At 42.6% G+C, this 27623-nt stretch overlaps 1 protein-coding gene, 1 non-coding gene and 1 pseudogene across 5 annotated transcripts in view; 1 reads left to right on the forward strand and 2 right to left on the reverse strand.

The window, feature by feature from the left end:
• Nucleotides 1-26779, reverse strand: part of JAK1 (Janus kinase 1) — a 155633-nt gene extending 128854 nt beyond the window's left edge. For 2 of the 4 annotated variants that reach the window (XM_067726416.1, XM_067726418.1), the window contains exon 1: nt 10601-10834. The gene's annotated coding sequence lies outside the window, so the exon portion shown is untranslated. Of the gene's footprint in view, nt 1-10600; nt 10835-11705; nt 11823-26660 lie in introns of those variants that run through there. The other 2 variants (XM_067726417.1, XM_067726419.1) reach the window with 2 other exon arrangements.
• Nucleotides 17237-17309, reverse strand: TRNAR-CCU (transfer RNA arginine (anticodon CCU)). The gene has a single exon. It is a non-coding gene; the product is annotated as a tRNA-Arg (tRNA).
• LOC137208920 (NADH-cytochrome b5 reductase 3 pseudogene) lies at nt 23282-27266 on the forward strand (annotated as a pseudogene).
• The last annotated feature ends 357 nt before the right edge of the window (nt 27267-27623 follow it).

Raw genomic sequence — 27623 nt, forward strand, 5'->3', positions numbered from 1 at the left:
GCGGAGCGGCTGGGCCCGTGAGCCATGGCCGCTGAGCCTGCGCGTCAGGAGCCTGTGCTCCGCAACGGGAGAGGCCACAACAGTGAGAGGCCCGCGTACCGAAAAAAAAAAAAAGTTCCCACTTTGAACCTCTACAAATTGTATACAGAGGATTTAGCATTTACTCAATAATAACCCATGTATCTTCTGTGAAAGGGGATATTACAATGAATAAGTCCCTGTCCTCAAGAACCTTGGGACTGCACAGTGGAGGGAAGTCTACAAAGGAATTGAAGCACAAGGCAGAAGACAATGCCCTAGAAAAGAGGATCACACACCACTGAAGCACTAAGTATACACATGCCTCTTGTTGGGGGCTGGGGCGGAGAGAACAGGGACATTTGAAGGGGCCTTGAAAGCTACAGAATTGTAACAGATAGAGAGCATGAGGCACGGGCAAAGTCCGTGGAGGAGGAGGAGGCAGAAAAATATGAGGAATGTCTGAGGCACAAATGCAAAATAGTGAACAATCTACTTTGGCACAGAAGGAGAGAAATGGGAGAATAAGCTGAAAAGTTGAAATCTTATGACAAGGAGCCTGGAATACTACAGTAAGGTGGAATTTGGACTGTTTTCTGTGGGGCTTCCAAAGGCTGCGGTCAGGGAAATTCTGTGACCTGAGTCAAGCTGCAGGAAGATTATCCAATGTCTGTATGGAGGACAGACTGGAGGGAAAGGCTGGAAGCAGGGAGCCTAGGCTGGAGATTACTGTGATCCCCCAGGTAAAGAAAAGCTAGGTCAGAGGCAGGGAATGGCGAGAAGACAAAAAAGCCACACGCTGGGAGGGAGCACTGAGAGGGCCTGGCAGACTGCTGGACTGGGGGACGGAGGGGGTGCGGGAGGGGCGCAGCAGGGCGAGAAACCAAGATGACCTAAGGCAGGGGTCAGCAAACTTGGGCCCACGTGCCAAATCTGGCCTCTTGCATGTTTTGTACAGCCAGGAAGCTATACAAATTTTTACATTTTTAAGTGGTTGGGGAAAAAATAATATTTTGTGACAAGTGGAAACTCGAATGTCAACGTCCGTACGTAAAGTTCCCCTGGAACACAGCTACACTTGTTGGTTTACACGTTGTCAATGTCTGCTTTAGTTCTGCAGTGGCAGAACTGTGGAGTTGTCACAGAGTGGCATGATCCTCAAAGCCGAAAATATTTACTGTCTTCCTCTCTACAGGAAAAGTTTTCTGACCACTGGTTCTGATGGTGGTGAACAGAGATAGTACTAAGAGGAACAGAGAAATCATCCACTGGGTTGGCTGGGTCAGAAAAAGAGATGATATTAATTCTGGAGCAGTTAAATGGGAGGTGTCAACAAGACATGCAGGTAAGGGAGCCCAGATGAAATGGAAAGATCATCCCACTGTGGGGCCTCGGCACCTGCTGCTCCCTGCCTGGTACTCTTCCTCCAGGTCATGGCATGAGCTGGCTCCTGCTCATCATCCATCATTCAGGTCTGAGCCCAAATGTCATCTCCTCAGAGGTAGCCCCTCTCCCACCCACCTAAGCATTCTCTACCAATTACCATACTTAATTTTCTTTATCGCACGTAACAGCACCTATTTATCGCCAAGTTTAACATCTTAGAATGTTGGCCCCTTAAGAACAGGGCCCTGCCTCTTGTTCCCCACTGTGTCCCCAGTGCCTTGGCCAGTGCCTAAAGCTGCTCAGCTGGTATTAGGGGAGGTAGGGAGTGCAGAAGAAGAAATATGAATAAAAGGGACAACTGGAGCACAGGTGAAAGCAGGTCATCTGCACAGTTCTAGGAATAAATAAGATCTGCCGTTCTCAGAACCTTTAGGAAAGTCTGTATTGGGGGCGGCGAGAGAGGAGAGGAAGAGAAGACACCAAAGAGAAGAGAGCAAAGACACAGACAGAAAGGAGAGAAGTATTGTGTCTCAGAAGCCAGACAGGAAGGGGGTGTTTAGCAGCATCAAATGCTTTAGATAACAAGCACAGAAAAAAGGCCTAAGTATGACAGCAAAAAGTCACTGGTGACCTCAAAGAATAAGTCTCAAGTGTGTGGAGGTGGCAGTCAGGTTGCAAAGGGTTAAAGAATGAGTGAGTGGGAGGAAGTAAGGCTTTCAAGGCATTTGGCAGCAGAGGGGGCAGAGGTGCTCCCGGTGTGGTAGGGGTGGGGGGATCCTTCTGTTTTTCATACAGTGACTCAAGTCTGACCTCACCAGCCTGCCTCTCGGTCCTCTCTGCTCCAGCTGCAGTGTTGGTTCCACCTCAGATCCTTTGCGCACGCTGTGAGCCTGCGCTAACAGGCTCCTCACTCTCTTAGCCTGGCTAACTCCTTCACCCTTCAGACTCCAATGTAAAAAAAAAAATGTGTCACAAAGACCCCCTCTTCTTACTGCCCCCCACCTCTGCTTTATACCAAACTAAGACATCTCTCCAGGTACTCAGCATAATTAAAACAAACAGTTGAATAATTGTTGAGTTATTGTCTTCCAGTAGCAAGGAACCTTCTGAGGGCAGAAATCAGGACCGTCTTGTTCTCACGTAATATGCAATCTACAGATAACTGTTACATAATGGAATGAACATGAAAACCTGAGAGCGTTTTTGTCTCAGCCAGTTTGTGCATCCCAAGTGGCCTACTTCACAAATCCACATCAAGTAGGCTTACAATTTACGTTCAGGCCAGTCTGGCTTCCTCTGACCTCCCCTTCCTACTTCTGACCAACTGAGATGGGGTGTTTTGGAGATACCACCAAACATCAAATGGTTTTCCCAATTAGGTAACTGATATACAGTGATTAGCAGACCTGCCTAAAGTTTTACAGATGGCTTTACTGGAACAAAATCGTTCAGAATATTAAATTTAGGCATTAAGCATCTTCCTTTTTTAAGTCTGTACTTTGTGAACTAGCCCTAAAATGGGTTTGCAGGTGTACCTGGCAAAACATCCAAACATCCAGTGCACTTCTTTACTGTATGAGTCACATCTGTCTGCCTCCCTGTGTGTGATCAATTAAACTAGTTTAATAACAAGATTTTTCACTCGGAAAATATACATTTGGTAGATTGTTTTCTCCCTGATATTTTTCTTCTGTCTTTTCTCTCACCATAACATAAAAGATTATTTTAAATTCTACTAATTGAAAAAAATTGCTATAATTTACAGCCTTGCTACAGTTGAGCTTAATTAACTGTGCAAATAAGCCTGCAGATATAATTGTGCTTAACTGAATGAACTGTTGTCAGTTCTAATACCCTTAAGCCCTTTAAAACACCATTAAAAACAAGAGTTGCATTAATTACAAATTGTTCTTATCTATTCCCACTTTATACATTCGAACTTGTCTGAATTAATGTACCTGAAATTAATAGACCTAAATTTATTCTTTTAAATACCTACAGGTCAGCCTGTTCACTATTTGAGCTGGACTTCCCTACCTACTGCACCCCCCCACCCAATAAAAATTAGGGAGTTCTACTGTTATTTTCCTTCTCAAATAGAAAGACAAGGAAAAGAGACAGCTAACGTCTTTGGTATCAAAGCACATGGGATGAGACTATCATCAAGAGCTCTTTTCCAACCACATGACAACTACTGTTCTTGAGAATATGAATAAATGCAACATAAACATTACTAAGAAAGAACTACAGATATATTCAAAATATGACTAGGAGGAAGGACCAGCTTTTTGTACAATTTTATATTTGGGGTAAATCTTGTTTTAGGAAAATGCAACACATACATGGAAAAAGGAACTAATAAAACAGCATTCAGGGGAAACAACATATATTTAAGAGTTCTCTTACACTTTTATAATTCATTAAACAGCAAAACTCCATAGCATATTATCTGATTTATAAGATTTTAAATTTCCACACAACTCTAAAGACACCATTTTACAAACAGGTATGCCTGTGCCTTTCTGCCAACAGCTCACCGCTCGCTAAGTAAACTTAATCAGGGAGAGCAACACAGTACTGACTTTCCTGGGAAGTCTAGTACATTCCTACCAAATTATATACCTTGGATGGCATTTAAAGTAAAATTAAAAACACTTTGTTTCTCATTTTTTCTTAAAAATAACTTACCTACCACCCTGGTGCGGTCTATATCTCTTCTAGATTTGAGAAACTGCCTTCTTTAGGTGCCTAAATGTTTTTGACTTATCCATTTCTAACTGAAGCCTTTGTAATATAGAATGTATCAGCTACTCTTTGTTTTGCATTTAGTGGGTCACACTTCCCTACCATCTTAAGGCATTCTGAATATAATCTGAGCTCTTTGTTTTTAACACAAAGCATACTCACCAATCAGAAGGAGGAAAAAAAAGAGAGCGCACGTGCTAACAAATGTTTAGCTCACAACATGTACCTGGCACCATTCCAAAATCGTTAGGTGTATTTAGGTGTAGTCACTCAATCCTCAAAACAATTTTAGAGGTAGGTACTATCTTATCTTCATTTTATGGATAAGGAAACAGGCATAACTTGCCCACGTTCTTACAGCTAGGATCAAACCAACAGTCCAGCTCCAGAGCTTCCAAAAACACAGATTATGAAAAACAAGACTAATCTACAGTAAATCAGTCTGTGTACCATCTAGAGGCGTAATTTAGTTGACCTGATTTAGTCCCCCGCACCACCCCAACTGGTGGGTTCCAGCTGTTACCCCCTTCTCCGCAGATAGCCACAGCTCCCCTTTTTAAGTTTTGCAGAGGCAGCCTCCTCTTGCAGATCTCTCCAATCACTTACCCTGAAGAATGAAAGCTCCTTCTGTGAAGCAAAGATTCCTCACTGGGTTTTAACACTGAAGAAAACCTCTTCTTCAAGCCTGTCCTGTCGCAATCCTGACTGCAGCTTCTTACTCCACCCCCACCTCTGCCCACCACTTGCACACCTCCCAAGCCCTCAGGCTGCCCTTTTCTGCTAGAGTCCAGAACTATATGGCCTCATTTCCATCATGCTCCACAACTTGACCTCTTCTCTTCTTAATGGACTGGTCATTATCAACACCAATTACTGTACTGTACTGTGAAAGTGACACCTTCAATACGCTAAGGTATTTACGATGGCATTCGCCCCTCCACTAAATGGCCCCACCCAAGGTGCTTCACTTTTTGAGTTATGGCTCTGCTTTTCATAAACCTCTCCTCATTCACTTCCAATATAAAAATTAACACTGCCTGCCTCAGAGAATGTTCCTTCCTGTATTCATCCTCTTAACAATTCCCATCTCTTGTGTTTTTTGTATTTAATCCCCTATTGACTTGAAAACCAGTTAGGTAGATTGTCTACAAATCCTTTATAAATTAAAAGCAAACCAAAAATAAGTTTTACTCTACTATAAGGAAAGCATATACAGACTTCATGACATCTATTTTGGCTAAGCATTTTCTATTTCCTAGTAGCCTTCTAACAGTTGATAAGTGGTGGATAAGTAAGGAATGTTTTCTGTGATGGGGAGGATGAAGAGTTGCACAATGGTCAAATGAAGCTGACCCTTTATAGAACTGTCAGTGCTTCACAGCTGTTGCATTTTTTAATGATGTTATTCTTGAGCTCAAAAACTGTGAATGGCTTCCCATCTTCCCGGTTCATTCGTTCAACACAGGTCACAGTCCCTGACCTCACACTGTTCACGGACTTGTGCAGTCTTCACAGTCTGGCCCCATCCTGAACGTCCAGCCCTACCTCCTTCTGCTGCCTCTCAGTACCCTGCTCTAGTCACAGTGGCTGCCGTGTATAACCTGCAACTGAGAAACTCTGAACAGGCTCAAGGGTCTTCCACTAGACTGTAAACTCTATAAAAGCAGGATTTTTGCCTGTTTTGTTCTGTTTATTCACTCCCTGAGACTCATAGCAGGAGCTCAAAAAGTATTTACTGAATGAATAAATGGATGAACAAAATGCTGTGTGAATATTACTGGTAAGTAAATTCAGTTACCACAGATTAAAAATATCTGAACAAAGACCAGCTCTGTCTTCTGCCTAGAGTAGACTTAAAGAAATTTTCGTTTTGCTTCTAAAGCAGGTCTTGCCTCAGGATCGGCAGTTTACTCATAGAACACCAAGGAAAAATGTGTGCCCGCTGCCAGCTGTTAAGAATCACAGATCATAAAACCTCAGAAGTAAATATACCACAGAAATGAACTTAAAGTTTTACGCTTTCTTGTTGCCTCAAACTGCCAAAAAAGCTGGTGCACTTCAGAGGAAAGAATACTCACAGGAAGTAGTTTCCTGCCCCAGAAACCCGGTCATTTCAACATGGCAGCTGTTTAAAAGCCCATGTTACCATAGGGTTTCGGGACAGGAAGCAATAGTGGCACACCTAGCTGAATTCAGGGGAGAGCAAGAAGCAGAGAGGAAACAACATGCCAAACAAGAACACGGCTTGGAGGTTAGCCCGCAAAGTATAAAAATAGTGAACCAATTCCTCTAATGTTTCCTATAATGTAACTGCCCGTACATCATATTTATTAGAAAAGAGAAAATGAAGGGCATAGAAACAAACAGCACCTTCCTTGGTCACTACTGCCGCTTTTTTCATCGTTAACTCTTCTTCCAATATAAATGACTCTAACAGAAAAGAAATTGCTAAGAACGTTATTGTCCTTAAATGGAAAAGGGAGTAGACCAGGGATGACTCTTCTCCTGTGCTTTCTACTTTCCTCTATGTTCTAATTTTTTTATGAGTTTTCCCTCATTATAGTGAGAAAATAATCTTTATGTTTAAAAAAAAACAGTTGGGCTTCCCTGGTGGCGCAGTGGTTGAGAGTCCGCCTGCCGATGCAGGGGACACAGGTTCGTGCCCCGGTCCGGGAGGATCCCACATGCCGCGGAGCGGCTGGGCCCATGAGCCGTGGCTGCTGAGCCTGTGCATCCGGAGCCTGTGCTCCGCAACGCGAGAGGCCACAACAGTGAGAGGCCCACGTAACGCAAAAAAAAAAAAAAAAAAAAAAAAAGTTAAAAAATTTATGTTCTAATAATTACATAACTACATTAAATAATTCCTCTACCCAAAAAAATGAATAACAAAGAATTCAGTAACACCAAACCATCCAATCTTGGCATTCAACATACTGCCTCAACCCCTTTCCTCCTCAACGACCAGTATATATAACAATTCATTTGGTTTTAAAAAATCGTGTCTTACTGACAACAGACTTGTGGTTGCCGAGGGGGAGGGGGGAGGGAAGGACTGGGAGTTTAGAATTAGCAGATGTAAACTACTATATATAGCATGGATAAACAACAAGGTCCTACTGTATAGCACAGGGAACTATATTCAATATCCTGTGATAAACCATAATGGGAAAGAATGTAAAAAAGCATGTCTCTATGTGTATCACTGAGTCACTTTGCTGCACAGCAGAGACTGGCACAGCACTGTAGATCAACTATACTTCAATAAAAAAAAAAGTCTTCACAATAGTTATAGTTATAATTTGCATAGCACTTCAGTTTCCATCATTTACCTAGTTTTTCCCAACAGCTTCGTGAGATTGCCAAGATGGATATTTTTATTTTCATTTTACAGATGAAGAAAATAGGGGCCTGAAGTGAAGCAGCTTGCCATGACAGAAGCCAGGATCTTCTCGTTACCCACCTGGCATTCCAAAACAGGATTTCTCAAGACCAGCACTATTGATATTTTGAGCCAAATAATTCTTTGCTGTAGGCGGCTGCACCGTGCATCGTAGGCGGCTGCACCGTGCATCGTAGGCTGTTGAGCAGCATCCTTGGCCTCTACCCACTGGATGCCAGTAACACTGCCTCCTCTCAACCCCACCCCGCCCCCACAGTTCTAACAATCAAAAATGTCTCCATAAACCTCAAATATCTCCTTGGGTGCACAATCACACCCAGCTGAGGAACACTGGTCTAAAAGAATCTGCGAGGTTCTTTCTGGCATCTTTATTCTATGATAAGGCTCCACAGAACACTGTACCACCATAAGTCAGACCATCAGAAGCTGCTTGCTCAGCAAGATTCAGTAATTAATCAACTCCCTATCCACTTAAAACAATTTTTTTAAATGTGGAAATGAACAAGAAAAACTTCCTTGTAAATAAATACTCACATCTCAGATGATAAATCTTCTAAAAGCATATGACCTCATTAGAACATAAGTATATACATAATAAAGATATATAAAATAATGTGTGTGGGGGGAGGAAACACAACAGAGGAGTCGGAAAACAGACCTTGGTCTTTGTTAATAAACCTTATTAATGCAGTTGTACCTTAGTGTCCACTCTATTAAAATGGGTATAAACCTATACATTCTCAATACCTGCTCCAGCTGGGTTTCTGTCCAAATATATGTGTTACTTCCAGCTACTCAGAAGAAACTAAGTGATAACTTCAAAACATTATTAGAATCTGTGGTCTGCAGTTGAAACCACTAGTGTTTGTGAACCCAGAATCTAAACTGGCAGACCTCACTATCCCATTTAAAAGCACTCAGCTTAAATTTCTTCATGCCATTTAATGAGTCTCTTCCTGAAAAAGCAACTTTGCCCTCAAAATTCCTTACTTTCTACCAGCTTTTTAGCAAACGCTTGAATTGAAAACATTTTGCAAGCTAATTCCCCTTAACAACTTACATCTGTAAAAGGTAGATACCAATTGATCAGAAAGATAATTACAAGTACATATAGAACATCAGCCAAATTGCTATTAAGACTGACTAAATTACAACAAATTGAAATGTAGTTATATTTCGGGAAATGTTTGAATTATTTTGTCTATGTATGTATAGTTTATTCACCCTCTATCATCACTTCCCAATAATAATAAGCAATTAGTATACTGTGGAATAGGGAAACTAAACTGGCTTTATTCAACATGGAGTGTCACACTGCAATCCTAGTATTAAAAAAATACATTTTTGTAGCTATTTAGAGAAACTAAGATACGGTGTAAGTGCTTAGTTAATATGACATGCAAAGTTAAAGAGGTTGTGACTATTCCTATTCATAATGTCCACAATCACGCAGGTACCTGCGTCTTTAAATGTGATCTGGATCTATACATAGGAGACATTTTCTCCATATTACAATGCATATTGTACCCAAAGTGTCTGGTACCCTTGTAGCCTCCATTAACCTTCACCACAAAGTACAAAAGAACACATTGATCCTTCAATAAAAACGACTGCCTGGTCTTGAAAAACATCAGTCACCCAAAGCAAAGGCAGAAACAACAAAAATGGAGTTTCGGAAAGAGAGGAACAAAAATGTAATCAATATAAAATGTTCATCTTAAAAATTTTTTCCACTGTGTAAATGCCCATAACTCAAATCTTTTTTCTGAAAAAAAAAAATAGCCAACAATCAAACACTCCATGATCACATCTAGTTGTTTCTGCATTATACTCATCACTTAACTATGTCAGGTTTTTAATGCTTTCCTCCCCCCAAAAAAGTAATAACAATTTTATACAGCTGTAAACTCCTGCCACTGAGAAAAAAGCCCTGCACTCTTAAAAAAAAAAAAAAAAAGTCAACAGCATGTATCCAACCAGGGGCATAAGACAGCTCACAGCCACGTATTAAGAGAAGTGGCACGGAGGATGGGATCCTCTTTCCCATGGACACACAAGAATTCGCAAAGAATATACAATCAAAAAAACAAAAAAATGTGCACAAACACCTGGCAATAATCATACCCTTTATCTAGTCCCCTAGAGAAGTTCCTCGGTAAACACATCCAAGGCGCCCACATCCCTGGAACCTAGGGGAGTGACCTGAGAGGGGTGTTTACTAGTCCTGCTAAAGCGACGTCTCCCTCTGATGCTTGGCGACGGCGTGCGGATGGGGTCTGAGGAGTTACACAAGGAGCCAGAGACCAGCCCCAGTTTCGGTTACTAGTCCCTTTACAGCAGGGCTCGCAATTCCCCGAGTGGCTCGCTCTCACTGTTCCTCTTCCCTGGCCATCTCGCCCAGTGAGCGTCTTTCAGACTTTCCGCCCGCTACCTGGGGCCAGTGTCCCAACAGAACCTAAAAGGAAAGGGGGCGTCTCCTGAGTCCCCAGACGCCCCCCTGCCCCAAACTGGGCCCCAAATCCCAGAAACTTTCCCTCGCTGAGATGGCAAAGAAGTCAAATGGCTAAGACGCTCAGCATCCGTCCTGAGGCCTGAAAAATCCTCCTTCCGCTCCCCGGCAATTCTGTCAGAGGGCTGGCGGTCAAGTTCTCGGTGCAACAGCGAGGGACGTCAAACCTCAAGCCCGCGCCTGTATCTCAGGGTGGTATAAACAGGATGTCAGCGCGTCCCAGGCTTGTTGATGAAAACTTGGTGTGCGCTCTGGGGGAGGGGGCAGCGAGCCTTAACCTTTCCCCTTCGGGCCTGGGGCCCCCGGCCCCCGACCTCCCGGCACCGGCCGTCTCCTCTCAGCTGGAAATCCCCCGCCTTGCCCGCTCGCCCCCACCCCGCCCCGGCCCGGCCCCCAGGTCCAGAGCCACGCTCGAGGAGCGGCCCCGGGTGCGCGACGCGCGAGGCCCCAGAGCGGCGGCCGCGCCTCCCGCCAGCGCCCGGCTCCCCGCCCCTAGCCTCCGGGCGCCGCAGGCTTCTCTACCTCCAGTCGGTGACACTCACCACTTCCGTGTGCGCCTGGGCCAGGGGGCTCCGGGTCACTGCGCGGGTCAGGGTCGGGCGGCCCGCTCCCTAAGCGGCCAGCCCCCCAGAGCCCCAGCGTACACGCACCGGGGTCTGAGGAGGGGACGCAGGGTGGGCTACCAGGGCTGGGGCGCTAGGCTCGGCAGTCTGCGGCTGCTTGCTACTCCACGGCCGCCGCGGCCTGCGCTAACCGCCTCCCGCCTCGCCCCGCGGCTGGCCCCGCCTACCACCGCGCGGCCGGTCCCGCCTCCCCGTGATGTCACGCGCGGCTGCCCCCGGAAAGGGGGGCGGGGACCGCGGTGAAGGCGGAGGCGGCGGCACCGCCTCCGCGCAGGACCCAGCGCCTCTAGCCTTCGCGCCCCGCCCCCATGCGGCTTCTCTCACTCCCCCAGCCCTCACTCGCTTCTTTTCAGCACGTATTCTAGAAACAGCAATGCAAGAATGAGAGATCTGCGAGCGCAGAAAGTGAAATTGTCAGGATTTGGCCATAGGTTTACCCGTCTCGAATTTGGAGTGCCCTTCACCATATCTTTGTGCACTGCGATGCATTTCTCACAGTCCTCTGCCCCTTTTTGCCACCGAGCAAGAGATGAGCTTGTGAAGCATGAGAGTAATAGGAACTTAAGAAATTAACCTTCCAACGTTAACAGGTTACTTCACGTCCAACCCATTCTGTATTTCAAGGTCTTAGAAGTTTTTTAAAAACTTATAAATACTAATAAAAACATTTGTTGATATCTAATGTGTGTCCAGCGATTTTCATTTTTTACTAATAATCCCTCAAAGTAGGTTTTATCTTCCTTTTATCTTTGAGGAAACAAGTCTTAATTATCTTAGTTAAGGTCACACTATAGCCAGATTCATACCTCATAGGCAGTCTACGACCAAATCATGGTGATTTTACTTCCTAAATATGTCTCCAGTCCATTTGTTTCTCTAAGTGTTCCGACAACATGATCCTAGCTGCCACCATCTCTCATCTGAAGGACCACAAACATCTCTTAAGTTGTCACTCTGTATTCAATCCAGTCTCCAATTAATTCTACAAAGTGAGCTTTTAAAAATTCAAATGTGTTCCGCTCACCCCCATGCTTAAAATACTCCAGCGCCTTCTCCCCGGAAATCCTTGGATGAGAATCTGCCTAAGCTATGCGTGATCAGATTTCTGCAGCTCGGTTCACTGCTCACTGAGGCTTCCCCATGTGCCCTGACTCCACCAACCCTGCTGGAGGATTCCTGGACACTTGAAGAGTTACTGGCAGCTTACTTCACATGGAGCAAGTGCTGGGTGTGGTACGTGGTGCGTGAGAAGCGCATTCGAATCTGGAATTCTGGGGTTTAGTTCTGGCTCCCACCATTAACCACCCGTGTTACCCGAAACCAGCGGACCCCAACCTTTTTGGCACCAGGGACCGGTTTTGTGGAAGACAATTTTTCCACTTGCGGGGGGAGGGGGGAATGGTTCAGGCGGTAATGCAAGCGATGGGGAGCCGCAGATGAAGCTTCACTCACTCGCCTCTCACCTCCTGCTGTGTGTGTGTGGAGGGATGTTTGAGGACCCCTGCCCTAAACAGTTCACAGTTTACTCATAAGAGTTGAGGGGCAAAAAAAAAAAAGAGTTGAGGGGCAGACTAAACAATCTCTAGGGTGTCTTCTGGAAGGAAACAGCAAAGATAACAGAGAAGAAAAGAGAATCAAGTGGGGAAGGTCAGTCCAGCTGCCTACCTTGTGGGTGTTTGAGTGAATGTCTTGCCTCACCTGCCACTCAAGGCTGTTTGCATTATTTTCTTCACCTGTGAAATTGGGATAATACCTTCCTCATAAAGACTATGCCAAAAGTGAACTAAGGTAATGCCAGGCCTGACACAAGTGGTGGACTTAGTAAGTTATTGTGATTTTTTTTTTTTAATCAAGCTGGGCCTTAAGGAACAGGTGGGAGTGATATGAGTGGAGACTGAAACATGAAAGAACAGTATTTCAGGTAAGGCAAAGGGTACAGAAAAATGAAAGTCAGAAAAGCCCGAGAACAAATCTGGTTGCTTTGCGGGGCTCATGAAATGGAATGAGCAGAGGTCCTTGGTTGAGTTCAGATCCATTCCACTATACCAGGCATTGCACTGGGTCCTGAAGATTCCAAAAACAAGACCCAGTTCCTGATGTTACTGAACCACGTTTGTTTGTCGGAAGCTCAGCAAGCAAATGCTGAGGCACCAAGGTGTGCAGCAGAGAAAGGGTTTATTCACAAGGCAGCCAAGCAAGAAGATGGGAGAATAAATCTCAAATCTGCCTCCTCAAAGGGGAGGAGCTTGGGATATTTCAGAAATAAGGAAGCAGCGTGGTCTTAGGCATGGGGAAAGGTGAGATAATCAGGTCCTGCACAGGAGTATCTGAATTACATGCTTCTTCATGGCCTGCACGTTCAAAAATGGAGGCACTTGGCATGATCTGAGGGTACAGTTGTTGGCCCTCTGACTTCAAAAGGTTATTTATGGAACACTTGCACAGACCCAGTTTTAGGGTCAGTGGTCCCAACCAGTCTTAGCCAGCTGGAGCTCAAACTAAACTCAGCTGACCCCAAGTTCCTGGAAAACAACTTGGGCAAACATCTTACTGTTCAGGCTATGGGAAGCTTGGAGGGTATGCAATTTGCAACAATATAATTAAGGCTTGCTCAGTGAAGGCAGGCTACATGCAGAGGGGGGTTTTAGCAAGCTGTTAAGACAAGCTAAGGAATTTCTGTTAGTTACCAGTTTCTGTTAATCCTATGGGGCATGGTTTCCTTGTCCTCTGGGTGCTCACAGTTTAGTGGAGGAGATAGATAAGCAACCATTCAGTATGATTCATGCTCTTCTAAAAGTGATCAAGAGAAGAACCATGAAACCCAGCCTGAAGAAACCGAAAATAAAAGAAGCAGCTACAAGTAGCAGGTAGGTTACAGGAACCAAGGAGAAAGTGGCACATTCAGGCAGTAATAAGTATACGCTGTGTGACTGGGGAATAAGAAAAGAAGGGCCTTATGCAAAAACTTCTGCCCAAAATAAATAGTGTGTTTTTGAGGTATGTAAGCAGATTTTTATTTGAGAAGAATCACTCCAGGGCAGGGTTTCTCAACCTCAGCACTACTGATATTTGGGGCCAGAAAATTCTTTGTTATGGGGGGTAGGGTTGCTGTCCTGTGCACTGTAGGATGTTCAGCAACATCTCTGTCCTCTAACTACTAGATGCCAGTAGCAACCCTCCACTCTTCCCCCTCAACTCCCCAGTCCACCTGGTCCACTTATGACAACCAAAAATGTCTTTAGATATTGCCAAATATGCCTTGGGAGACAAAAATCATCCCCTTTGAGAACCACTAATATAGGGATAATGTGGAAGATGGATTGGAGGGCAAGGAGATTAATCATATAACATAGTAGAACTTCAAACTGCAAGTGATGAGACCAACATCTAAGGCAGTGGACCAGGGGGGGATACTGAGAAGTTGTCAAAAACCTGAGGAGATAGAATAGACAGTGGGTGATGACTGCTTAGATCTGGGTGCTGAGGCAGAGGAAGGAATTTCACATGATTCCCAAATTCTCTAAATTAGTCGACGAGTTGACCAAGGATGCCACCAACTAAATTGGGCGAGGAATTCAATTTTATGTTTGAAAATAGAAAAGCTTTTAAAGGTTACTCTATAGGGAATATACAGGAGAGAGAGAACAGTGTAAAAGGAGGAATAAACCTATCTCCTTCTAACATGTCATGTGTAGCAAGAAACCTACAATCTGCTACAAATATTCATCCAAACTGAACCAAACTAAATATAATGAAGTAGAAGCCTCTTATTAGGAAATTCTCTTAAAAAAAAATCATCCAGCCAGCAATCATACATACATAGGTTTCACACATAAATTTTCATCAAAAGAGCATCTGCTCACCAGTCTTTCTCTGCAAAAGCTGTTTCCTAGATTACAATGGGAAAATATATTAGATTCAAACACTGAGGTTTGCCTTTAAAAGGTTATACCAGTGGGCTTCCCTGGTGGCGCAGTTGTTAAGAATCTGCCTGCCAATGCAAAGGACATGGGTTCGAGCCCTGGCCTGGGAAGATCCCACGTGCCGCGGAGCAACTAAGCCCGTGCACCACAACTACTGAGCCTGAGCTCTAAAGCCCGCAAGCCACAACTACTGAGCCCACGTGCCACAACTACTGAGCCCACGTGCCACAACTACTGAGCTCACGTGCCACTACTACTGAGCCTGCATGCCTAGAGCCCGTGCTCCACAGCGAGAAGCCACAACGATAAGAAGCCCGCGCACCACAACGAAGAGTAGCCCCCACTCACCACAACTAAAGAAAGCTTGTACACAGCAACGAATACCCAACACAGCGAAAAATAAATAAATAAATTTATTTAAAAAAAAAAAAAAGGTTATACCAGAGACTTCCCTGGTGGTGCAGTGGGTAAGGCTCCACGCTCCCAATGCAGGGGGCCCAGGTTCGATCCCTGGTCAGGGAACTAGATCCCACATGCCACAACTAAGAAGCCCCCATGCTGCAACTAAGACTCAGCACAGCCAAAATAAAATAATAAATAAATATTTTTTAAAAAAGGTATACCGAACAAAACTAAACTAAAATACCACTGTACAAATCATAAAATTCTGGAAACTAAAAAAGAGAGGCAAAATCACCTCAGATTTTCTTGCAGTTATTTTTTCACTAGGGATATTTTTAATATAAGCATAATCATGGTGTACATGTAATTTTGTAAATGTTTCCTTAAACTTATTTTAATTTATAAGCATTTTACTTATAAATGCTTACTACAGAAGTTTCATAACTAATGACTTTCTCCATGCAAATAACCTAAATAATAATTAAATATATAATATTTAGATAATACCTTAGGAGGGATTCACAGAAATGTAATTATTGAGTCAAATAGACTGCATAGTTTTAGATTCTTGATTCACAGATTCATAATGGCAAGTCACTTTCCAAGAAATTTCCATGAATTTACACTGCCCTAAAAAATGTACACAATGTTAGGTTTTGTAACAATGGACATTTTAACATTTTAAATGGTTTATAACTTTAATGTTTTAAAAATATACCTTGTTGGGCTTCACTGGTGGCGCAGTGGTTGAGAGTCCGCCTGCCGATGCAGGGGACATGGGTTCGTGCCCCGGTCCGGGAAGATCCCACATGCCGCGGAGTGGCTGGGCCCGTGAGCCATGGCCGCTGAGCCTGCGCGTCTGGAGCCTGTGCCCTGCAACGGGCGAGGCCACAACAGTGAGAGGCCCGCGTACCGCAAAAAAAATATATATATATACCTTGTTGCTTTAATTTTGAATTTCCATGATTGTTAAAGAGATTAATAATTTTCCCTATGCTTTCTCACTAGTTTCTGTTTTTCGTGTTTCTTTTAATTTACCAATGTGTGTGCCGGTGTGGGTAGGGGAAATACAGTCTGTTTTTGTTCTTTGTCCACTACAGTATCTTCTATCAATTTGTAATAATAGGATCTTCAATTAAAATAGCAATAGTTTTTCTGTCATGCTTTTGATATGTATTTTTTCAGCATACTATTTGCTCTTTAAAAAACTATGCTTGTAAAAGTTTTCCGTTTTCTTGTAGTTAAGCATGTTGAATTGCTGTGGGTTTTGGGTTTGTTGTCTGTCTGTTCACATTGTGATATCATCTGTGATTCTTTAGGAAATTATCCTCTCTTTTTAGGTTAAATAAATGAATACAACAAATATTTGGTGAGTACCACTATGTACCAGGCACTATTCTGTCCTGCAAATACAGCAGTGAAATAATACAGAAGAGGTTCCTAGTTGGGGAGCATAGTTGAAAACAAGTAAATGAATAAATAATTAAAATAATGCCAGTAGTGATACATGCTGAGAAAAAAACAAGATTTAAGGGATAGAAAGTAAAGGGAAATGGCATGTGTTCATTCTATATTACTCTAGGTTTTATATAGCTAAATACTTTAAATATCCAATATTTAAACCATCTAAAATTTCAGTGGATGCTCTGAAGTGTCTAAAGTACTATTTTTTTTACAATCAAGACTGTCTTTTATGTTGAAAATATAGTATTCAATAAATGTATGCCCTTCATTTAACAATCCCTCTCCCTCATCCCACCCTCCAAAAAAAGGAAAAGTAAAATTAAATGTTAAATCTTTTACCTCGAAACTAAACCTAGATGGTAACTGGACAGATCTTCTATATGACCTCTGATGCACTGAGTTAGGCTCCATCTATGATGGTGAAATGATTACACTTTAAGAGATCCTTTTCCACTGCTTAGTACCATGAATACAGCAGACCACTGAAAATACTTACTCATAAGGATAGACTGAAAGGAAGAAAAAGAGTCTGATTAAATGTAATAGGAAGGAAACTATATAATTTTTTACTTAGAAGGAACCATGCATGACATGTAGTAGAAGATAAATAGATATTTACTAAAAGTATAGTTCAATGAAAGAAAAAAGATGAAAGCAAATGAATCATATTTATGCTTATGAATGTGCACTTTATTTATTTATTTGGCTGTCCCGGGTCTTAGTTGCAGGATGTGGAATCTTTTTAGTTATGGCATGTGGGATCTACCTCCCTGACCAGGGATCGAACCCTGGCCCCCTGCATCAGGAGCGCAGAGTCTTAACCACTGGACCACCAGGGAAGTCCCTGAATGCACACTTTAAAACCTTTTCAGACTAAAATTACTGAGGGGATACTGTCTAGAATAGAACTTTGATGCCTCAAGGCATCACACATTTGATACGGTATTGATTCTGCCCTCAAATTATTGCTTGAGATAAACCTTGATCTGATTTGAACTGTCTCAGCCCACTCCTGTAAGACATGAGATCCTTCTTCCTCAGACACTTCGACTCTCATAAGATGATATCTCTGCCCTCAGCCCAACTGTCCCATGGCCTAGTCGTAAATTTGACTTTGGAGTAAATGTGAACCTAAGTTTGAACTTCACCTCAGCTCTGCCACTTCCTAGCTGTGTGCCCCAGGCAAGTTCCTAAAATAATCCTTAGTTTCCTCACATGTAAAATTGGAATAATATTACCCAGCCCATTTACCTCAATAAATGATTATGAAGGTTAGGTAAGAAGGTGTATACAAACTCACTATTCCAACCACATTACAGTGCATGGATGGCCCTTAATTAGCTAGTTACTAGCTGAGGAGCATGTATTAGTATAATTCCATCAAGAAACAAGTATGACAATGTCCATCAGCAGATGAATGGATAAAGAAGATGTGGTATATATACACAATGAAATATTACTCAGCCATTCTTAATGGTTTAGGTGAATGTTGTGTCCTTCAGGCCTCCCATGGAACATAATGCTCTGGTGGGTCTTCCATAACATTTCCCTTCTAGTACGCCCCTCCAACTTCTTAATCCTTCCTCTGCCTCCTGCCAGGGCAACTCAGGCTTCTCCACTTCACTCAGGCTTGGCCATCACTTTCTCCAGGCTTCTAACAGCATCCCATAGTGACTTTGTCTCAACCTCTAAGGTCCCCGCTAAAGTAAATCCTCTGTCTTGAAAAAGGACCCTTAGGTCTGAGCTCCAGAAATATTTATCTTCTCTCTCTTTTTTTAAATTGGAGTATAGTTGATTTACGCTGCTGTGTCAGTTTCTGCTGTACAGCAAAGTGAATCAGCCATACATATACATATATCCCCTCTTTTTTGGATTTCCTTCCCATTTAGGTCACCACAGAGCATGGAGTAGAGTTCCCTGTGCTATACAGTAGGTTCTCATTAGTTATCTGTTTTATACGTAGTAGTGTATGTATGTCAATCCCAACCTCCCAATTCATCCCATCCCCTTTTCCCCCCTTGGTGTCCATATGTTTGTTCTCTACGTCTGTGTCTCTATTTCTGCTTTGCAAATAAGATCATCTATGCCATTTTTCTAGATTCCATATATGTGTGTTAATATACTATATTTGTTTTTCTCTGACTTACTTCACTCTGTATGACAGTCTCTAGGTCCACCCATATCTCTGCAAATGACACAATTTCATTCCTTTTTATGGCTGAGTATATACTTCTCTTAAGCAAGGTTACTTATCCCTTATGTAACTGATTACGTTTCTCCCTTTGATTGTTAGGAAGCTCAGAATCAAATATTAGTCATATATGTATAATGTATAGGAACTTATAACACATACTTCATATACTATCCTCACAACAGTTTCATCTTTGCTTTCACTTATTTTCACTTCACACTGACTCTTCCACTTGTATTTATTCACTACACTATCTGCTCAGCACTGTGCTAGGTACATATATATCATCTCATTTAATCTTGTCTTCCCCTCTTGTGGGATCTTGGGCAAGACACTGAATTTCTATAAGCTTTGATTTCTTCATCTGTAAGTGAAGATAACCATAATGTCCACTTCATAGGGTTGTCACGAGGATTAATAATGATAGTTAACATCACTAGTTATTAGAAGATACTCAAATTTTTTTGTCTAAAAAAATTAAAATATCTCATATAATTATTTTATAAGATGTTAATGTAGTAATATCTGAAAAGATAAACATCAGTTTATCATAAAAACACTCAATATACGGAGCAGAATAAGTATTACTAATCTTATTTATTATGGCTTTAACCTAATTGAAGATTTCTGTGGTTCCTGTAATTAACAGCACTATAACAGAATCAATAAAGCTAAGCTATAATGAATGTTAACACAGAAGGGCTCATTTATGGATTTTTTTTAATATAGGACAAATGAGATGATGGCCACCTCAGAAGGCAGTGAGCCCAAGGATACTTTACTACAAAATTTATTCAGTTTTACAGGAATATCAGATTGCTTTAGACTGACTTACTAGCTATAATAATGAGGCTTATTCTACTCCAGGGACTTAGTATACTGCATTAATAATGAATACACTTTGAAGAAATGCTATTCTAACAACTAAGCTTAGTGCCCTGGAAACCACTGGAACAGAAAGCAGGAAACTTGAAAGCAAGTAAGCTCTACAACAGACTACAGAGCATAAGGCAGTCTATTTAACCTCTCTGAACTCACATTTCGCCTGGGTTAGATCACATGATCTTCTGCTGCCTGCCAGCCTCAAAATGCTATGCATATTTATTTCTTAACCTCACAGTAGCCATACAAAATTTACTGGCCAAGAAATCAGATTTGCATTTGAAGTGGAAAGCCTAAATTATATGCCCAAAAGCAATAGGAAGATAAATTACAGCTTAACAAGAATTAGATTTGATTCCTTCCTAATTTCTAATTTTCCGTTTCTTTGGTACAAGAATGATATCTAGGAATCTTATAATCTCAGAGGCCTATGCTACCCAACAATTCAACTCAATTCAGCAAATAGTTAATCAGTACTAATATTTGCCAAGCACACACTAAGTTCTCAAGTTTCTGAGAATATGATGCAGGACACATATGATCAGTAACAATCAACTGAACAGCCATGTGCATTAAGGTACTATATGTACTCACGCTCAGGCCACTGAGCGTGGCCGCCTCTGTCCAAGGGCGGCATGCTTCCTGCCCTCAGGGACTGTAGTATGTAGTGAAAAAGGAAAGACATTCGTCAAAAAATAAGTGATCAAGTGTCAAATTTGCTGATACAGGTAGGAAATGTCATAAGATTTCAGAGACAGGACACATCACTGAAAATCCTGGTAGGCTTCCTGGAAGATGAAATGTAAGCAAAACCTTGAAGGATACTGACAAACAGAGAGAGAAGTGTTAGGCCTATTTAATGGGTACCTATAGCCTTCTCAGAATTGTTAAGATTAGATTTAATTTTATGTGTGAAATGCGTTTGTGTTGTCTTCACTCAATTTTAGGTACCATGACAGCAGAAACCAGGTATCGTATTTTTGATTCAGCACAACAGATATTTATGGAGTGCCTACTATGTGTCAGGTACTGTAAGTTCGGAGGGGAGGAAAAGTCAAAGAAGAAAAGGGAAAGGAATTGGAGAGATAAATCAGAAGTCTGCCTCTCAAAGATCTGGGTAAACTAGGTTTGAACCCCCAGCCTTTACCTGGCCTGCAGAAGTACAGAGCCCTTTCAAGAGCTGGGTAACTTCCACCGCCCCACGTCTAATGTGTTCTGCAGTGTTGAAACGAAACCTGGCCTCTTCCTGGTTTTCCCATCAAAGGCACTCCTACAAAGCTGCCTAGGTTTAGTAGCAATCGCTGGAGATGTAGGTAATTGTGGGGAGGAATCACAGCTTTGCTGCGCTGCTGGCTGCTCTCTTCCCTTTCCCTCTGCCTTCTCTCCTCTCTTTTCCTCGCTCACTCCATCCCAGATTGGCCCCACGCATCTCAAATTCTCCCTGTCTTAACACAGTAAGTCGCCCCTCCTCCAACAGCCAGGTCCTTGGGTCTCAGCTTTGTGCCTCCAGCACTCCCCAGCCTATTCCATTACACCGAATTTTCCAAACCTAGATGCTTCCATCCCCAAGAGGAATTCTGGCACCAGCTATTAATAGACAGTGAAAGTTTCTCCACCTTGTTACGAAGAGCTAAGTGCACTGGAGACTCTAAGAGAAACCTGAAGTACTACGGAGGGACAGAAGGAGGATGGAGTGCAGGAGACAGCTCAGGAAAGGTTTCTTGGCCCCTTCTAAGCGGTCTCTCTCTCTCTTCCAAATTCATGCAGTATTGATTGCCTGCATCACTCCTTGGACTCTTGCCCTCTGTTGCCTTCTATGGTTATTTCTCTTTCTATCTGTCTGTGTGCTTTGTCTCCCGGACCAGATTTTTTGCAGCTTCAACACAGCAGCTTTTCCTGTTCCTCCCCAGAACTCTCATGGGTATAATAGGCCTCACTGGTGGGTCTGTTGAGTCTCAACCTGCGGGAGCTGTATGATTTGCCTCGTTTGACACTACCGTCCCTAAATTTCCCCCCAAAAGGCCACCTGGTAGGAGGTTTTTTTTCTTTAATTAAAATAAACTCTAAGAATATATTGATTATTTAACCAATTTGCTTGAGTTGTCTGGGGATGCTCATTCATGTTACACCAACCAGCAGCTGAAAAGGACTAACGTGTATTGAAGTACCCCTAGGGACCAGCCACCTGGCTTCAATTCTCACAATCATCTTTTGAGGTAAGATTAGGGAATTTACCAAAAGTCACACCACTACAGAGCAGGAACTAGAATTCTAACCCAGGAATACCTAGCTTCAAAGTGCCCATTCTTTCCACTACCCCCATCCCTAAAATAATAATGCTCTTTAGAGACATCTCTAAAAATAAATAACGTTTCTGTATTAAAAAGAAGAGTGGTTATTCACTATGATATAAACTAAACAAGACCACCCCAATAGTTAGGGTCCTGGAGTAGTAGAAAGAAGTTGACTCCATGAGCTTGAACAGGTGGTTTCACCTTTCTGAGCTTCAGGTTACTTATCTGCACACACACAATCTCACGGAGTTGATGTCGATGTCAACATTAAATTAAATTCTATATCTGTATAATTAATTATATATAATTAATAATGTAATTAATTTTATATATATATATATAATACCTGGTAAGCAGTGTTAAGTGGGACTGCTTTTCCTTCTACAGAATGTAAAATGGGAGTTGACACAGAGGTCTGACATTCAGCTTAGTTGGACATGTGCTTTTTTCACTGGGTTAACACATTATTTGGGAGGGACATTAGCTGAATCACACAAGAGCATATTAATCACTAACTCAACGTCAGCCGACAGCAACCGCAGTTCTTGGAAGTAAATTCACACTGCTGTCAACATCCTTCGAAGTCCTTCTCCACATTAACTACCGCTGCCTCCTAAACAAGGTACTTTCAGATAATTGCTATCGGCCCAGGTAGGTGGTAAGAGGGTTTAACGTATGAGCACTGTAAAATGGGAGGAAGTTTTGGGAGGCTGGTGTGGGGAGATGGGACCACTCTTCCCAGGCCCTCAACTATACCAAGTCCAGCTGGCTTGTGTTTCTAAGAGCACAGACTCAGCACTGAATTAGAGCTAGGTTTTAGTTCTACCCATTCCTAGTTATGTGACTTAGAGTTTTAAATTTCATTTTTCTCATCTGTAAAGTGGGGATGATAATAATTTCTATTTTCCAAGGCTGTTGTGAAGATTAAGTTAAATAATGATTTTAAAGCACTTAGTACAATATCTGGCACATTATAAGCCCTTAAAAAGTTGGTTATTTTTTTATTATTAACAGGGAGCATAGCCTTGAAGTTCTAAGATGCCGGGCAATTAAAAAAAAAGGAAAGAAAAGAAAGGCTCCCTGTTGCTGAAGGATCAGGTTCAATGGCACAGTCAGGCACACAAAGTCTACCATGTCGGACCCCAAGCCTCTGCTTTACACTATGGTTACCTGTACACACTCTGCGAAAACCTCCTTAACTTCCAGAGGCAAGCAGAATTCCTCCTTTAGTTTCCCAGAGTACTTTGCATATACTTTTGTACTTTCCCTTATCACAATATATTCTATTTGTTTGCATATCTGTCTCCACTCTACCCTACCCCATCCCAGGCGGTGAGTTTCTGGACAATGGAGACCATATACCATCTTTGTATTTGCAGCCATTAGGCATTCTGTAAGTCTTAGTTGGATGGATGATGGATGGATAGATGGGTGGATAAGGAACATGGGACAACAGCGACTTGGTAAAAGAATTGGGAAAAGGTACCCAGGGAACAGGGCAAGACAGTCTTTGCTTCATAAATGTTCCTAAGCCTGGGTCTGAGCAGAAGTCTAGAGGACATGACATTGGCAGAATTGTTTGCCTGATGAGGTGGTTGGGCAATCTATGCCTTCTAGGGGAAGCATGAGCACATGGTGACTGCTGTCAAGACCAGTATCAGGCAGAACACCTTAGTTACCAGGGAGCCAAGGCAGGATGATGCCTCTAAGTTTTCCAGCAGCCTTCAAGGTTAACATGGTTAAGCAATTAGGAGTAACAAGTTTTTCCAGGTGCGGTCAATTGCCAGCAGGGCAGACAGGCTTGTGGACAGAGACCATCTGCCCTGTGATTATGTTCACTGTAAATAATGATACACAAGATCTAGAGATAGTAAGGGGATATGCAGTGTGATCCCAACAGAGGACAGACCATCTGAAGATAACATTTCAAAGTACCTAGAATATAAATTATTTTAGAACATAAGGCAATAGAAAGGGAGATTTATATCTTGACTTTTCAGGAATCATTCTATTTTCATTTTATTTTATGCTTTTTGTTAAAGGCAACTGAAGTGATAATATTTCATGATTGATCATTTATTCTGTGCTTCATACTTTTTTAAAAAAGTGATGTACTGGAGTCAGCTCCCACTGGCTCATGAGAGCATACTGTGTACATTTCTTCTCCTCTACACCTTAGATGACTTCACAATGGTATCTTTAAATCAGCCAGGAGTATTTACACCATGGAAATAGGCAAACACTACAGATCAGGGTTTCCCACTCCCACTTTCTCTAAGAGCTGATTCTTTTTTTTTGGCTGCATCGCACAACACGTGGGATCTTAGTTCCCCGACCAGGGGAACAACATGTGGGAACCTGTGCCCCCTGCATTGGGAGCGTGGAGTCGTAACCAGTGGACTGCCAGGGAAGTCCCCTGAGAGCTGATTTTTAAACCTTTACCAGCACACCACTGGCTTTACATGAATGATCCCAATTAATACTCCCAACACACCTATTTTATAGATGGGAAACTGAAGTTTAGAGAGGATAAATAATGAAAAACTTATTACAAACTTTTTGGTGGCAAAAGCAGGATTAAAACTGACACCATCTGCCTCCAAAGTTGATGCAGTTAACCATGATGGAGGGAACACTTACCAACTCATTCTGTAAGGCTAGCATTACACTGATATCAAAGGCAATAAAGACATCACAAGAAAAGAAAATTACAGGTCAATATCCTTTCTAGATGCAAAAATCCTGAACAAAATAGTAGCAAACCAAATCCAACAGCATATTAAAAGGATTATACACCATGATCAGGTGGGATTTATCTCAGGAATGCAAGAGTGGTTCAACATAAGGAAATTAATCAATGTAGTAAACCACATTAATAGAACAAATGTAAACAAAAATTATCATCTCAGTTGTCACAGAAAACGCATTTGACAACATCCAACAACCTTTCATGATACAAACATTCAGAAAACTAGGAATAAAAGGGAACTTCTCCAACATGATAAAGGTCATTTATGAAAAACCCACAGCTAACGTCATAATAGTAAAAGACTGAAAGCTTTCCCCCTAAGAGTAGGAACAAGACAAGGATGCCTACTTGCATCACTGCTATTTAACACTAGTTGAATAGTGCTATTCAACACTAGTTCTAGCTAGAGGAAGTAGGTAAGAAAAATAAATAAATGGGAAACAAATTGGAGAGAAAGAAGTAAAATATCTCTATTCACATATGTCATGATTCTACATACAGACAATTCCAAAGAATCCACAAGAAAGCTACTAGAGCTAATAAAAAAATTCAGCAGGGTTGCAGGTCACAAAATCAACACACAAAAATCAGTTGTGTTTCAATACACCAGCAATGAACAATTCAAAAAGGAAATAAAGAAAGCAATTCCACTAGTATTCAAATAGCATCAAAAAGTATAAAATACCCAAGAATAAATTTAACCAAGGAGGTGAAATATTGTACACTGAAAACTCTAAAACATCTGTGAAAGAAATTAAGGAAGACCTAACTAAATGGGATAACATCCATGTTAATGGATTAGAAGACTTCAAATTGTTAAGATGGCAATACTACCCAAAGTGATTTACAGATTCAACACAATCTCTATCAATATTCTAGCAACCTTTTTTTCAGAAATGAAAAAAACCCATCCTCAAATTCATATGGGATTGCAAGAGGCTCCAAATAGCCAAAATAATCTTAAAAAGGAAGGTCAAAGTTGGAGGACTCACAACTGATTTCAAAACTTACTACAAAGCTACAGTAATCTAAACAGTGTGACACTGGCATAAGGATAGACACATAGACCAATGAAAGGGAATTGAGAGTCCAGAAATTAAACCCATACATCTATGGCCAATTGATTTTCCAGAAGAGTACTATTTTCATTCAATGGGGAAATATTAGTCTCTTCAACAAATGGTCCTGGAACAACTGGATTTCCACATGCAAAAGAATGAAGTTGGAGCCTTATCTCACATCATATACAAATATTAGCTCAAAATGGAACCATAAAACTCTTGAAAGAAAGCATAGGGGTAAATCTTGGTGACGTTTGGTTTAGCAATGGATTCTTAGATATGACACCAAAGCATGAACAATTACCAAAAAAAAAAAAAAAAAAAGATAACAACTTCCCTGGTGGCACAGTGTTTAGGAGTCTGCCTGCCAATGCAGCAGACACAGGTTCGAGCCCTGGTCCAGGAAGATCCCACATGCCACAGAGCAACTAAGCCCGTGCGCCACAACTACTGAGCCTGAGCTCTAGAGCCCGTGAGCCACAACTACTGAGCCCACGTGCAGCAACTACTGAAGCCCGCGTGCCTAGAGCCCGTGCTCTGCAACGAGAGAAGCCACTGCAATGAAAAGCCTGTGCACCACAATGAAGAGTGGCCCCCGCTCGCCACAACTAGAGACAGCAACAAAGACCCAAAACAGCCAAAAAAAAAAAAAAAAGATAAACTGGGTTTCATCAAAATTGAAAACTTTTGTGCGTCAAAAGATATTAATAAGAAAGTGAAAAGAGGCAGCCCAACTTTCTTGGCTGGGGCAGTAGCCACCACCACAGGGCCCAGCTGAGCACACTGGGCCACACGGTGCTCTCCCCAGCTTGGTTCCTCTATAGCCCTGCTATCCAGCACTGGGCCCCAGCCATTACCTTTGAAAGCCTGGACATCAAGTTCTCACTGTGGCTTATCGATGAGGAGATCATCCGCCGTAACACCCAGTGGTTCCATTTACAGCCCCATTACATCTTGGGCCTCCTCATAGGCCATCACATCTACTTTTCAGCTCAAATCCACCAAAATCTTACCATTGAGCCCTACACCATCTCCAGCCATGATGAAAGGGCTTTAGTGGACCTGGTCATCAAGGTTTACTTCAAAGACACCCAGCCCAAGTTTCCCACTGGAAGTAAAGATGTCCCCATACCTGGAAAACAAGAAGATTGGAGACATCATTGAGTTCCAGGGCCCAACCTGGCTGCTAGTCTACCAGGGCCAAGGAAAGTTTGCCATCTGTCCAGACAAGAAATCCAACCCCATCAAGAAGTGAAGTCTGTTCACATGATCACAGGAGGAACAAGCATCACTTGGATGCTACAGGTGATCCGTGCCATCATGAGGGACTTGGATGACACCGTGTGCCAACTGCTCTTTGCCAATCAGACCAAGAAGGACATTTTGCTGCAGCTGGAGCTGCAGGAACGAACATTCCACTTGCTTCAAGCTCTGGTACATGGTAGACAAAGTCCCTGAAGCCTGGGACTACAGCTCAGGCTTTGTGAACAAGGAGATGATCCAGGACCACATTCCGCCCTGGAGGAGGAGCCTCTGGTACTCCTGCCCCGAGCCAGTATGCCTGCCTACCCAACCTGGACCACGTGGGTCACTACAAGGAGCGCTGCTTCCCCTTCTGATGGCTGGGCACTGGCAGCATCACACCCTGAACACTCACCATGCCCTGTCCTCAACTAGTCCTCCTCTGCCAATGTTATTTAATGCTGTGGGCCCAGGTTCAGTCTGGCCTGCCTATGCCCTGGGTGGTCACCCAGCTGGGCTGACCTGAGGGGTCTCCTTGGAAGCAGAGCTCTGTTTCAAGTGGGCCACAGCTGGCAAACTTTAGGGCAAGTTCCTGTCTGGTTCTCACTCAGTCCTGTCCCTGTCCTCATGACTCTTTGTCTCTCCCTTCTTGCCCTCTTCTCCTATTACAGGGATGAGGCTGCCATCACCATGCCCCACCCAACCCTCCCTGCGGGGGTCCACAGTCTGGAAAT

This window comes from Pseudorca crassidens, chromosome 2 (assembly GCF_039906515.1).
Source record: "Pseudorca crassidens isolate mPseCra1 chromosome 2, mPseCra1.hap1, whole genome shotgun sequence".
Classification (NCBI taxonomy): Eukaryota; Metazoa; Chordata; class Mammalia; order Artiodactyla; family Delphinidae; genus Pseudorca; species Pseudorca crassidens.